The 15191-nt window shown below is 43.9% G+C and overlaps 1 protein-coding gene across 1 annotated transcript in view; it reads right to left on the bottom strand.

Annotated features, from left to right (window-relative positions):
* SOS1 (SOS Ras/Rac guanine nucleotide exchange factor 1) overlaps positions 1-15191 on the bottom strand; it is a 628878-nt gene that overhangs the window by 121053 nt on the left and 492634 nt on the right. The window lies entirely within an intron of this gene.

Here is a 15191-nt window from a genome sequence, read left to right as displayed (position 1 = left end):
TGAACCAGGCCTCAAAGATTGGAGATGTACTCTACCATAACATGGGGACAAAAACAAATTACCTGGTAACTATTATCGAGGTACAACGCACAACTGACAGAACTTTCTTACTGTTTTTGACTGTTAGATGTTCATCTGATATTTAAGCCAGGGAATCTGAACACTTGGCACATGTACTCCTGAGGGGACTGGCTTGGTAGGTACTCTAGCTCAGTGTTTCTCAACTCCGGTTCTCAGGGCACACTAACAGGCCAGATTTTAAGTATTACCTTGGGGAGGTGCAGACTAGAATACTGCAATCACTGAGCAGCAAATGATATCACCTGTGATGTATTTCAGTTTTCTTGCAAACCTGGCATGTTAGTGTGCCCTGAGGACCGGAGTTGAGAAACACTGCTCTAGCTTATCAAATTAAAAGGCATTATAAACCTTCCTACTTGCACATTGTGTTTTTCATCTGCATAAGATGTGCACTGATCATGCAGTTTTGTGGTATCATTTGTTGCCCTGTATGCACAACGTATAGTATAGTATAGTATAGTAAATTGTCACATTCATTGTCAGCAATTTCTGTTTGTGTGGAAACATGCAGCATGGAGCATGGCACTGCACAGGTTAATGCATGACCTCGGTCTGTAGTTTGAGAACTGTATTTTCCTGTGAAAAAAATGACATATACCACAATGAATCCCTAGGTCTCTCAGTCTAGTGCTCGTCAGGTGAGAGCCAGCTACCAGGAATTAGGTCTGCCAGACACAGGCACACAGAGCATTCACAGACACAGAAAGCACACTAATGCAGCTGGAAGATTTTTTTTCATTACATCAGCACTCCTACATCTGTGACGTGACACAGAGTGGATGACAAAGCATGCACTGGATGCTGTGACCTGTAACAGGAAGTTGTGTTGTCCCCTTGGCAATAAGGCACAAGCAACTAGCAAACCATGGACATAGGGAAATCAGCTATGACACCGCAAACCTCAGTCAAAACGCGTGGACCTATTAATATAAAGGCAAGGGAAACAAAGGAATATACCTACACTAATGCCTAAAACAACAAAAACATCTGAAAGTCACAAAGTTGAGATATGCTAATCTAAGCTGCTTACAGTATCTCACAAAAGTGAGTAGACCCCTCACATTTTTGTAATTATTTTATTATATCTTTTCAGGTGACAACACTGAAGAAATGACACTTTCCTACAATGTAAAGTAGTGAGTGTACGGCTTATATAACAGTGTAAATTTGCTGTCCCCTCAAAATAACTCAACACACAGCCATTAATGTCTAATCCGCTGCCAAATAAGTGAGTATACCCCTAAGTGAAAATGTCCAAATTGGGCCCATTTAGCCATTTTCCCTCCGAGGTGTCATGTGACTCAGTGTTACAAGGTCTCATGTGTAAATGGGGAGCAGGCGTGTTAAATTTGATGTTATCGTTCTCACTCTCTCATACTGGTCCCTAAAACTGAGCTGTCACATGGTGTCCAAGACCATACAGCAGTTTAACAGGACAGGTTCCACTCAGAACAGGCCTCGCCATGGTTGACCAAAGAAGTTGAGTGCACGTGCTCAGTGGTTGTCTTTGGGAAATAGACGTATGAGTGCTGCCAGAATTGCTGCAGAGGTTGAAGCGGTGGGGGGTCCGACTGTCAGTGCTCAGACCATATGCCGCACACTGCATCAAATTGGTGTGCATGGCTGTGGTCCCAGAAAGAAGCCTCTTCTAAAGATGATGCACTAAAAAGCCCACAAACAGTTTGCTGAAGACAAGCAGACTAAGGACATGGATTACTGGAACCATGTCCTGTGGTCTGATGAGACCAAGATAAACTTATTTGGTTCAGATGGTGTCAACCGTGTGTGTCGGCAACCAGGTGAGGAGTACAAAGACAAGTGTGTCTTGCCTACAGTCAAGCAAGGTGGTGGGGCAGTGTCATAGTCTGGGGCTGCATAAGTGCTGCCAGCACTGGGGAGCTACAGTTCATTGAGGGAACCATGAATGCCAACATGTACTGTGACATACTGAAGCAGAGCATGATCCCCTCTTTTCGGAGACTGGGTCGCAGGGCAGTATTCCAACATCATAACAACCCCAAACACATCTTCAAGATGACCACTGCCTTGCTAATAAAGTTGAGGGTAAAGATGATGGACTGGCCAAGCTTGTCTCCAGACCTAAACCCTATTGAGCATCTGTGGGGCATCCTTAAATGGAAGGTGGAGGAGCGCAAGGTCTCTAACATTCCCCAGCTCCATGATGTCATCACGGAGGAGTGGAAGAGGACTCCAGTGGCAACCTGTAAAGCTCTGGTGAACTCCATACCCAAGAGGGTTAAGGCAGTGCTGGAAAATAATGGTGGCCACACAAAATATTGACACTTTGGGCCCAATTACAACATTTTCACTTAGGGGTGTACTCACTTTTGTTTCCAGCAGTTTAGACATTAATGGCTGTGTGTTGAGTTATTTTGAGGGAACAGCAAATTTACACTGTTATACAAGCTGTACACTCACTACTTTATATTGTAGCAATGTGTAATTTCTTCAGTGTTAGCACATGAAAAGATATAATAAAATATTTACAAAAATGTGAGGGATATAATCACTTTTGTGAGATGCTGTATGTGCAACCAAACCATAAACAAAAAGTGTTTTTTTTTGAGTACTGAAACAGTTGTGAAGGGGCAACCTATTTAAAGAAACAACATACAGCCGTGTTTAAAATAAAAGCAGTCCAACATCACTAACCAGATCAATCACTGTTTTCGGTATAAATTATATTTCTACATGACATGCATGCTGCTAATTCTTTAAACCGAATCATTATTGATAGGGGCATGTTCAACATAATAGCAGTATGGAGTTCAATTATTGAGGTGATTCAGTCTGTGAAAAATCAGGTGTCAAACAGGTGGCCCTTGTTAAAGGAAGCAGGCAGCAAATGTTGTACATACTGGGTATAGTGCATTTCTCTTTGAAAATCTGAGTAAAATGGGTCTTGTTCCAGACATTGTTCAAAAGAACAGCGCACTTTGATGAAAATGTTAATTGGAGAGAGGAAAACATACAAAAAAGTACAGAAACTGATAGGCTGCTCAGCTAAAATTATCTTAAAAGCTTTAAAATGGCAACAAACACCAGAAAGACATAGAAGAAAACGGAAAACTACCATTTGAATGGATCGAAGAATAGCCAAAATGGCAGACTCCACTTATCAGCTGCAGGGTGATGAAAGAAGGTGTAAAGTTACTTGTGACAATTAGAAGACACCTATGTGAAGCCAAGCTATCGGCAAGAAGATTCTGCAAAGTCCCATTGTTGAAAAAAAAAAAAAGAAGTGCTGAAGAGGTTACGATTTGCCAAAGAACACATTGACTGGCCTAAAGAGAAATGGCTCTACATTTTGAAATGATGAAAGAAAGATTGTTCTTTTTGGGTCTAAGGGCTGCAGGCATTTTGTCAGATAACCCCCAAACACTGAATTCAAGCCACAGTACGCTGTGAAGATAGGAAAGCATGGTGACACATGCATCAGGGTATGGGGATGTTTCTCATACTATGATGTTGAGCCTATTTATCGCATACCAAGGATCATAGATCAGTTTGAATGCATCAAAATACTTAAAGTCATGTTGTGCATCTTTGTTCCAGATCAACAAGATTAACCCCCTCCCATCCGCGCTACAGCCTATATACGGCTGCAGCGCGAACTTGAATTTTCGGGAGGCCGTTTTTAAACGGCCTCCAGTGACACGCCCCCCGCGTGCTCCCGCGAGCGCGCATCGGGGAGAATCTGTGTCGGCCGTGTCCCTTGGACACGGCCGATCACAGATCGTGGTGAATGGCCAATCACATCGGCCATTCACCACGTGATCAAGCCGTCCAATGAGAGACATCTGACAGCACTGTGACAGCACTGAAAGCTGAAAATTGGCCTGGATGGGAAGGGTGTTTAAGTGCACAGTAGGCAAGTGGTTAACATTAGAGTGGCCAGACCAATCCCAGGACCTTAACGTCTTGCCGACTGCCCCATGTACATTGTGGGGTGGCGGCTTCTCTGAGCAAAATCACCTACAGCTACGCGATTCTGCACTTTCGGGTATGCTGGCGACCCGCTCCCGCTGTGATTGGACACAGTGGAAGACAAACAGCAGGTCTGACTGACCCGCCGATCGTTCCCGACAGAGGCAGAATGGCGGGCAGATCGCTGTTCTGCTAGGGAAGACAGAGATCCTGTGTTTCTGTTAAGCAAATTTCTTCATCAATTTAGGCCAATATGTATTCTGCTACATTAAAGCACTCCCCACACAGTTAGAAAGCACTCCGTAGGAACACATTTAACCCTTTGGTCACCCCAGATGTTAACACCTTTCAGTTTCATTATTACAGTGACAGTGCATATTTTTTAGCACTGATCACTGTATTGGTGTGACTGGTCCCTAGAAGTGTCACTTAGTGTCTAATTTGTCCACTGCAATGTCGCAGTCGAGCTAAAAGTTGCTGATCGCTGCCATTTTTTTTTTTTACCAAAAACATGTAGCAGAATACATATTAGTGTAAACTGATGAAGAAATTACATTTTTCTAATTTTTCAGAAAGCAAAAAAAAGTTTTTTTTTTCAAAATGGTCAGTCTTTTTTTGTATATAGTGCTTAAAATAAAAACCGCAGAGGTGATCAAATACCGCCAAAAGAAAACTCTATTTGTGGGGGAAAAAAAGGACATTTTATTTGGGCACAGCGTCACTTGACCGGGCAATTGTCAGTTAAAGTAAGGCAGTGCCGTATCATAAAAAATGGCCTGGTCATGAAGAGGGGTAAACCTTCTGGAGGGCAAGTGGTTAATCCAATAGAAAGCTTGTGGGGTAACATAACAAATGCTGTTTCTGATGTAAAACCAAAAACCAAAAAATGCAGAGGAATAGCAGAATGTAGTGCAATCGTCCTGGGCTGGAATACCTGCTCACAGGTACCAGAAGTTGGTCGACTCCATGCAACACAGATGAGAAGCAGTTCTCAGAAGCAGTGCTTGTACAACTAAATATTGTGATGTGGCTCATAAATTATTAGATGATAGTAAAATATATAAATAGATATCTATATATAAAAAAAAAAAAAAAAAGAAAAAAAAAAAAAAAAATATATATATATATATATATATATATATATATATATAGTGCCAGTAAGTAGATATAAATATATAAATAAATATGAAGTGGTTGGTGACAGATGTAAATATCAATATCACAAATGTTACAGCAAGTGATTAGCGAAGGTGAATAAACCAAATTAATAATATGAAACAAATGACTGGCGTGATCAATAAATATATAATAAAGTGACGTAGTGATTGATGGTTTTTTTATAACTTATATGTGAGAGACAAATTTCTGAAGAACCACAGATTTAGTAAGTATAAGGTGACTTTGTGCAGCCTGCTCAACTTCGTTTGCAGAAGACCTGCTCAGCAGGGTGGCCAGTAAGGTGAACAGGAGTGACTCAATATTAAATAAAACATTATTAGTCCATTAAGGTGATACGTTGGTGAAATAAATTCAAGAGGGAATTGATGGGTGAATCTCGGGGTGATCCAGGTGGAATGTGCCGGGTGAGGAAACTAGTGCTCCCCTCTCAATTCTGCCCGCACTCACAGGAGCTAAGTACCCCTACAGGGGTAACCAGCGTGATGTTTACAGAGGGTTCCCTTCTCCCAGACAGGGCCCAGATACTGGTGGCTTCAGTGGCTCCACTGGATCATCTTTCCCAGGTGTTTAATATAAACGATATAACCTGCTGGGATCTGATCCTGTGAGATGCAGAAAGCTGAACACTGGTGGAGATAATGATGGTCAGGTACATTGTACCCCTACTCATTCACCCCATAAAAGGCAGTGTAAATAATGACAGGAGACATTTTGAGAAGTTTATTAAAAATCTTCATCCGGCCTTCTCCGCTCTGGTATTCTCCCTCTGCCTCTGGTCCTCCTCCGATGTCTCCGGTGATTATGCCGTCTCCGGTCTATGCAGCTTGTTATATAGCCATTAGGGGCGTGGCCTCCTGGTGAAGTCATCCGGAGACCCCGTCCCCTTATGTCGTCAGAAGGGGGCAGGGTCTCCAGATGACGTCACCGGGAGGCCACGCCCCTAATGGCTATATAACAAGCTGCATAGACCGGAGATGGCATAATCACCGGAGACATAGTCGGAGGAAGACCAGAGGAAGAAGACGACGACCAGAGGAGAGAAGAACGGAGAAAGAAGAGCGGAGGGGAGAAGACCAGAGGGGAGAAGACTGGATGAAGATTTTTAATAAACTTCTCCTGTCATTATTTACATACACTGCCTTTTATGGGGTGAATGGGTAGGGGTACAATGTACATGGGGGCAAGGGGCTTTGGGGTAGAGGGTGCAGAGCTCGTCCCCACCACTTTCCTTGCCTGCTGGGCTGCATGCTCGGATAAGGGTCTGGTATGGATTATGGGGGGGACCCCCACACGTTTTTTGGGTGTGGGGCTCCCCTCAAAATCCATACCAAACCCGAAGGGCCTGGTTTGGAACCTGGGGGTGACCCCCACGCCGTTTTATTTCCTATTTTGGCATGGTGTTCCCCTCAAGATTCTTAGAGCGCAAGTCACACCACAAGTCGGATCATCCTGATCCGACTTGTGATGCCACTTCCATTGAAATCAAGGTGCTCCCATAGGGAACCATTGATTTTCACATAAAAAAAAAAAAAAAAAAAAAACGTATAACGTGGCTTAACGCTGTATAAGCAACGTTAAGCCAGGGTTTGACAAATTTTCCTGAAATCTAGGAGCCAGCTAAAAAAGTTAGGAGCCTGTTTTTTTTTTTTTTTTTTAAACAATCAAGCTTTATTTCCAAAAAAATAACATACTAAATTTACACATAAAGACGACTAGAACTCCACTCTCCTCTATAGCGCAATCGGATGGAAACAGACTGTCTGTCTGTTTCTATCCGATGCCATCTGATCTGATCCACGGGATGGATGGAAAATAGAACCACCATCTGTCTGTTTTTGGCAGACAGGATCAGATGGCGGCAGATTACTGCTCCATAGAGGAGACTTAAGGGTCCGATCAGGTCTGCCTGAAAAACTGACAGGCGGACCTGATCAGACAGCCCATGTGAAAGGGGCCTTCAGCTGTGGCATGGCGATGAGGGAAAAAAAAAATTATATATTATATAATATATAATTTTTTTTATAATTGAAAAAAAAATTAGAAAAATATATTTTTAATAATTTAAAAAAATAAATTAATAATAATAATAATAATAACCACACTCCCTGTCCACTTACCTTTTAAGCAAAGGTAAGTGGACAGGGAGATGAAGCCTGCAAAAACTTCCCTCTCATCTCCTCTTGGGGAGGGAGATGGACAGGCATTGAGGACAGGCAGGGGAAACAGCCATTAGTTACTGCTCGTCAAACTCCCGGCCACAAGAGGGCGCCAGTTCCCCGTTCTCGCACTAAAGAAGGCCAAATTTTCGGACGGTGCAGTAGTCCGTGCACTCGGTGAGTGGGTGGGGGGCGCAAAAGGGACAGGACACCTCTTGCAGTGCACCCCAGGCGCCAGGTCGCTAATTCTAGTCGCCAATGCGACCTGGTGCCCGGGGTTTGTCGAGCACTGCATTAAGCAACGTTATACAGCCTTTAGCAGCATCAGACGTTTTTACAGCTCTGACGCTTGTCCTCAGAACACACAGGCCCTGGGGTTTTTTTTTTTTTTGCAGCTTAAAAACGCCTATGCCACTTGGAGCTCCTCAGAGCCTGTGTGTGCATGAGACCATAGAATAACATGGAGGGGCGTTTAATCTGCAAGAAAAAAAACATCTGACGCTCCTATCCTAACAGCAGCTGTTTTTTTCAGCAGCCCCTAAACTCTCCTCTATGTTATCTTATCTGTCCCTATATACACTAAGACGTCTATATTGGTTTAGAGGCAGTTGAGTTTAGTGGCATTTTTTTTAAAGCAAAAAAAAAGCGTTCAGACAGAAGTTTATTGGCATTTTAAACGGCAAATGCTTGTAACAGCGTGCAAACACGTCTAAACACGGTAACGTATTTAGAAGCGTTTCGTTTATAGGTGTTTTCAGTGGGGATATATTTGTGTCCATTTTACAATGAAAAAGCGCTAGTAAATGCAAACGCCGCTAAACACGCATAAACGCATGTAAACACGGCAAAACTGACGTTTTTAACCGTCGGTTACTAGCAGTCAATTTCCAGCATTCAGGAGAGGTTTTCAAGCGTCCCATGTACATGAAGCCTAAATGTTTGAGTTTGTAAAGAAAAATGCAAACTGCTTTTTTTTTGGAAAAGCCTAATCTTCCTTTTTCTGCACTTTCTGTAATGTAATAACAAATTTGAAACATTTTTCATCATGTTTTGATTTGGAGTAGACTGTGCAGTGCTCTCAATGCATTTGCGTGCATGAAAATAAAAGCTATTATAAGGATTTTGAGCTTTACTCACTTTTTTAAACACACTGCTATTATTTTGAACACAACTACATATGCAGATACAATTTTCTTTTCATGTTGACAGGCTATGCATGTGAACAGGATTTCAACAATTGCAGCAAATTTTTCTGAAACCCTTATATTTGATGTTCTTTGAGGGATATGGCACCAAAGACTCCTATACATGGGAGTATTTTGCTGCCTACGAGCAGTTTGGAAACAAAGTAAAAAGGAAAAAGGGGTCAGTTCTATCTAGTGGTCAAATAGGAAGAGTAGCGCAATGTGAAAACCTTCCCAATCCCCTCAATGAATATTGGAGGAAAGGATTTTAGAGTGAGTACAAAAAAATTAGATTTTTGTCTTTTTTAAAACATTGACAAACATTTACACTCCACAACATATCTAACTGGAAGTATTTAAACTTTGAGTTAAACTATAAATACAAAATATATGTCTGTGTGAGGGAGAGGGGGGCACTACCTGGTTGGCACACCGAGGGACAAGGCTGTGTCTCAATGTCTCCTCTGGACCACGGAATTTAAATTTGACAATTAAACCCTTTATGCTTTTTTCTCCGATTCACTTGTACTAGCATGGACAGTCATCCACCAATAAGCAATACCCCTACTCCTTGCCATTGCGACCATCCAAGTTTCAGGATTAAATGTATGATTCATACAATCCTTCAACATGGGACCCTTAGTCCACTGATCTACTATTGAGTGATTATTTATTATCAAGGAATATCAAAGCTCTATAAATGATAGAAATTGTTCTTTATATATAATCTGGGGCTAAGGGGAGCCAATGGCGGGCACGTGGTGTTTAACTATATATGTTGTGGAGTGTAAAGGTTTGTCAAATGTTTTAAATTTATATGCAATTAAAGATGATGACTTACACATATAGATTAAATCAAATGCACTGCTCCATTCATTGATAAGGTGTACAACAATTGTGGTTTAGCATGATTTATTCAGTATAATTGCTATTTTGGGAGAGGGTTGAGCTCTAAACCATAGGGTTGGTGTGTGTTGTATTTAATGTGCAATTGTGGAGTAGCTTCCCATGTTTAGTTTGGGATTTAAGACCTTATAGGACATTCCATGTAATGGTGTATTGTAAGAAGAAATTTAACCCAACTCAATGAACATCAGAGAAAAGGATTTTTCGGTAAGAAAAAAATCCAATTTTCTCTTTCGTTCTTTGACAGATACAGCTCCAGAATCTTCTTTACCATTGGGACGTCCCAAAGCAGTTTTAAAACATGAGGGGTGGGAAAAAAACACAGCAGAAATAAATTCCCAAAGGCTAAACCTAGCCAACGAGGTAACATGGAGCTAAACCAGTCACAACTGGAGCTCACCTGAAACATACACCATCAAAGAGGACTAGTCCTTTCAAACAGCAGCCAGCAATAGCTTGCGGCCAAAGCAGCAACTGCAGATGCCTGCATAGACGACCAGTGGCCATCTTGCAAACCTGCATAACTGATGCCAGATGGCAGAAGGCCCAGGAGGCACTAAGCACCCACGTAAAATGCACCTTAACAGGGAAAGGAGAACCTGACAATTGATTGAATAGGCCTGCACTACCATCTGTCTGATCCATCTGGAAATGGCCGCGGCAAACGCGGCCGAACCCTTGCAAGGTCCATCCATAAGGACAAATAGGGAGTCTGATTTTCTAATCGACCCGGTAGCCGCCAGGTACACCCTGAACGCCTGAACCAAAGCCACAGAATGCAAGGTAATCTCCTTAGGATGCCTAGGCTTAGGACACAGGGAAGGCAAAACCATGTCTTCATTCAGATGGAAACCAGAAACAACCTTAGGAAAGAACAACTGACAATGACGAAGCACCACTTTATCTCTGTGAACAACCAAGTAAGGTGAACGACAAGACAAAGCTGCTAGCTCCAACACCCTACGTGTAGAAGAAAAAGACACCAAGAAGGCTACCTTCTGGGACAATGTAAGCAGAGGAATCTCGCAAAACATTTTTCAACGGTGGTTACTGAAAAACCGACAGCAGCAAGTTGAAACCCCTTGAGGGCAATGGAGACCACACTGGGGGAGCCAAGTGGAGAACCCCCTGAACAAAAGGTGCGAACCAAAGAATGCGTAGCCAAAGGACGTTGAAAGAAAACGCCAAGGCTTTACCTGGCCCTTGATGGTACCTGAGGCCAGAGGCGTCTCAAAACCTCGTTGGAGGAAAGCCAAACTCTGTGTCACCGAAAAGGAACAGGGGTGAACCCAATAGATTCACACCCATAAAGTACGCTCCTCAAACGCGATACTAAATCTTCCTATAAGTATATTTACTAGCCTGCAGCAGCGTGGGAATCACCGATTCAAACAACCCACAATCCGTCAGCACCAGCCTTCCGACAGCCAAGCTGTAAAGCCAGAGACTGAAAGGCAAGATGTAAGATTGGCCCTTGGGCCAACAGATCTCCTCTAAGAGGAAGTCTCCAAGGAGCATCAGCGATCAACCATATCAGATCTGTTTACCAAGACCGGCGAGGCCAGTCTGGAGCCACTAGGAGACACAACTGATGAAACACCTCCGGAGGAAATGTCCAGTATATTGATCGGTAGTCCGGATTCTTCCCGAGTCCAGACCCCCTGAGCACAATCCGTGCCAAAAATGCCACCCAACTCAGACAGGCTGGCATCCATAATGACCACCATCCAGTACAGGGGAAGGAAGATTTTCCCTTTTGAAGCACCAGGGAGTGAAGCCAATGAATCAGAGACCCTCTCGTACCCTGGCTTAACAGGATCAGATTGAATAGAGACTGTGGATTCTTGCCCCACATGGCAAGAATCTCTCTTTGCAGAGGTCTCATGAGGAAACAGAACTGCCTTGAAGGTAGACACTATCAGACCCAGCACCCGCATGCCAGTCCTAAAAGACGACCGACTGCTGGACAACAGGAGCTGAATTCATCCTGCAGATTTTGGATCTTGTCCCATGGGAGGACCACCCTGGCTGAGTCCAGAGCAGACCCAGGTAGTCCCACTAGGTGGACGGAACCACAGCCAATACCTGGAAATTTAATTTCCAACCAAACTCCATCAGAGTCCTCACAGTAATCTCACGGTTGTCTGTCAGAGCAGTCAGAGACTATGCTCGCAGAAGAAGATCATCAGGGTACTCCAGTGCCGCAATCTCCCACTGGCGCAACAATGCCAACACCGGGGGCCAACACTTTGTGAAGACCAGAGGAGCCAAGGCAAGGCCTTATGATAATGCTCCTCGCCCACGGCAAGCGGAGGAGGAGCAGATGACCAACATATATCGGAATATGAAGGTAAGCGTCCTTGATATTGGTAGAAGTCAGAATATCCCCCTGATGTAGGGATGCCACTACTGTACGAATAGACTCCATTCGGAAAATCTGTACCCGCACAAGCAGTTCAGAGCTTTGAGGTCCAATATTGGACGTACCTCGTTTTCCTTCCTGGGACCTGTAACCATGTTTGAAAAAAATCCCATGAAAAAAACGTTCTGATTCTGAGACCGGAACAATCACCCCCTGTAGTAGCAAGTTTTGCATCCCCCAGAAGAGACCTCGCAGGCGGTCTGGGGATAAACGCAGGTAGGAAGGAAAGAACCTTTCTGGAGGATAAGCCCAAAACTTGATCTTGTAGCCTGACCGCATCAGCTCGTGGACCCACTTGTCTTGAATCAGGGAGGTCTCAGCCTACCAGACCAGGTCCTATTGGAACCTCCGGAGGAGGTCCTTACAGACTTCGATCCCTTGTCTTGAAATTCTGCTAAACAATATCATCCGGGGAGGATCCTCCACAAAGGGAAGATCAGATAAGGCCTTCTTGAAAGTCTGGTCCGCAGACCAGCATTTGAGCCATATCCTGCGCCGAAGGAAGACTGCTGTCACAGACAGCCTAGAGACTAAGGGAGGCACACCCAGAGAGACATCATAGACGAACTGCAACCCCTGGACCAACTGGTCCGTCAGCTCCGCAAAGGCAGGGAGAAGCTCCTGGTGCAAAAGCTTTCCCACTCTGTTAAAACCTGGGACACCAATGCTATGGTGAACACTGCTCTAAGAACTGAACCGGCCACAGTAAACATGTAGCAGACCAAAGTCTCGGCTCTCCTGTCAAAAGGATCTTTTAAAAACTGGAGAGACAACCACCGGAATTAGGGTGGATTTATACAGCTCGGAGACCGGAGAGTCCACCACAGGTGGAACTGCCCAAATAATCAACAGAGACTCCTCAAGGGATACCGCCTATCGAAACAACTGTTGCCAATACATCCCATACCCAGGTGTCTGCGCTATGCTGAAGCCAACAGGAGCTCTGAAGTCTTGGCCTGCAAAGCTTGGATGAACCCAGCTGATGTGGTAATTTCAGGGCATGCATCAACTTAGAGGAGACCAACCCCTTGTGAGCAAAAAAATAACTTGTTTGCAGAAAACGATGCTACTCTCTAGTGTGAAGGGTTCTTGGTTTTTAGACTGGGGAAGAGAAGTTCTCTCCTCTTCACTGGCATTCTTCATGATCTCATTCAAGGTAGATCCAAATAGTTTTTCCCACTGAAGAAAAGCATCCACAGAGTTTATGCCAATGTAACGAAATTGCTAGAATCCTAGAATTCAGTGCTGGATCACACAGTACAAACTATATTTGCAGCCCAGCTGGTAAAAACCACGAGCTTTGTGGACAGTGCCTGCATACAATTATTCCTTAGACTTGAACAGGGCACTGCCTCTGCTATACAGGAACATCCCATGAGAAATGAATGCACAGGAAGCCCGACACATTACTTTTAGTGACTAGCCACTTAAGCCCCGGAGGATTTGGCTGCTAAACGACCAGAGGGTATTTTGCGATTCGGCACTGCGTGACTTTAACGGACAATTGCGCGGTCGTGCGACGCTGTACCTAAACGAATTTGGCGTCCTTTTTTTCCCCACAAACAGAGCTTTCTTTTGGCGGTATTTGATCACCTGTGCGATTTTTTGATCACGCGCTATAAACAAAAAAAGAGCGTAAATTTTGCAAAAATAGCAATATTTTTCCCTTTTTTTTATATGAAATTCCCCCCAAAAAAAATGTAAAAATCAAAATTTTTTAATATTTTCGGCCAATTTGTTTTATGCTACCTATGTTTGGTAAAAAAAAATCGCAAAAAGCGTATTTTGATTGGTTTGCGCAAAAGTTATTGCGTTTACTAACAAAGGGAAAGATTTTTGTCATTTTTGTTGTTTTTTTTTTTAACGCGTAATGGCGGCGATCTGCGATTTTTTTTGCGGTACTGCGACATTGCGGCGGAAAGATCGGACCCTTGACTGACATTTTTGACACTTTTGGGGTTACCAGTGACATTTCTACAGTAATCAGTGCTATATATATGCACTGTTACTGTAAAAATACACTGGTAGTGAAGGGGTTAACTTTATTTGAGAGGGAGGGGCTGTGTGTGTCCCTAGGGGCGTGATTCTAACTGTGATTGGCTGTGGCTTCAACTGTATGCAGAGTGATCAATGGATCTACATAGTAGATCCATGTGATCATCTCTCATACAGAGAGGAGAATGACAGGCAGCTTGTTTACACAAGCTGCCTGACTTTCTCCCTCTCCCCCGCCGATCGCAGAGTGGCCGGCGGCGATCGGGTCCGCCGGTCACACGCGCGGGGGGGGTCCGTGACCACGCGGGAGCGGGAGCGCGCCTCCGGCGGCGCGCGCTCGCTCCCTAAACCCTCACAGGCGAGCGACGTAGACCTACGTCACTTTGCCTGTGAGGGGCTGACCGCCGCCGTAGATAGTCGTGCGGCGGTCGGCAAGTGGCTAGACTACAGACATTGCAGGGGGCCACAGCCATTGGAGGAGGTATGTAGTTTAGTATGTACCTGCTGGAGGGGGTACTCAGATCTGTGTATTAAGGAAGCTAGGGAGGGGGGTGGGTACATTTCCCATTTTAACTTGTGGCTTAGCATTCACATACTAACTTACAAAGGGGGCTGATAAATCCAAACAGAAATCAACATCGGGCAGGACCAGAGTCCCCCAATTATCTACAGAGGAAAATTTTTGGTAAGTGCAAAAATCCCCTTTTCTGTCAGCGTTCATTAGGGGACACAGTAGACCACTGGGATATCCAAAGGCAGCCGATCCACACTTTGCAGAACTTGCAGAGAAAACTGTCTCTGCTTCCACCCAGAAAATGAGAACACCAAGGATTGGGGGTCAGAAATGCATACCTTAGAAACAAAGGCTTGGTGTCGGACAGTCGAGAATATTAGGACCACTCAAATAGAGTGAGGAGTAACAGGAGAAGCACTATAACTGAATAAATCTGAGATATTCCCAGGTGAATATTTTCTGAGGTAGTCAAACTGGTTGCAGAAGAAACCTTACAGGTGCCATCAGGTATAACAAAATGTAAACCTGACTTTCAGAAAGGAACAATGAAGCTGAAAAACATCACTTTTACAACATTCAAAGCTAAGCCGGAAATCTCTCCAGAATGGAAGTAGCTGCTGTAATTCAGAACTGTTCAAATTTACCATACCTGAGTATTCCAGAAAAAAGATCTTAGTGGACTTTGACATGATTAATGCTAAAGGGGTCTTCAAACTTCACATCACTGCTAGACTTCAGTCAAAACTGGTTCAGCACTCACCACACACACAAAGATTGATGGGCTTTATAAGGTCAGCCAGCTTCCG

This window comes from Pelophylax lessonae (genome assembly GCF_965119305.1).
Source record: "Pelophylax lessonae genome assembly, chromosome: 3".
NCBI lineage: Eukaryota > Metazoa > Chordata > Amphibia > Anura > Ranidae > Pelophylax > Pelophylax lessonae.
This window is presented reverse-complemented; position numbering and strand designations above follow the sequence as displayed.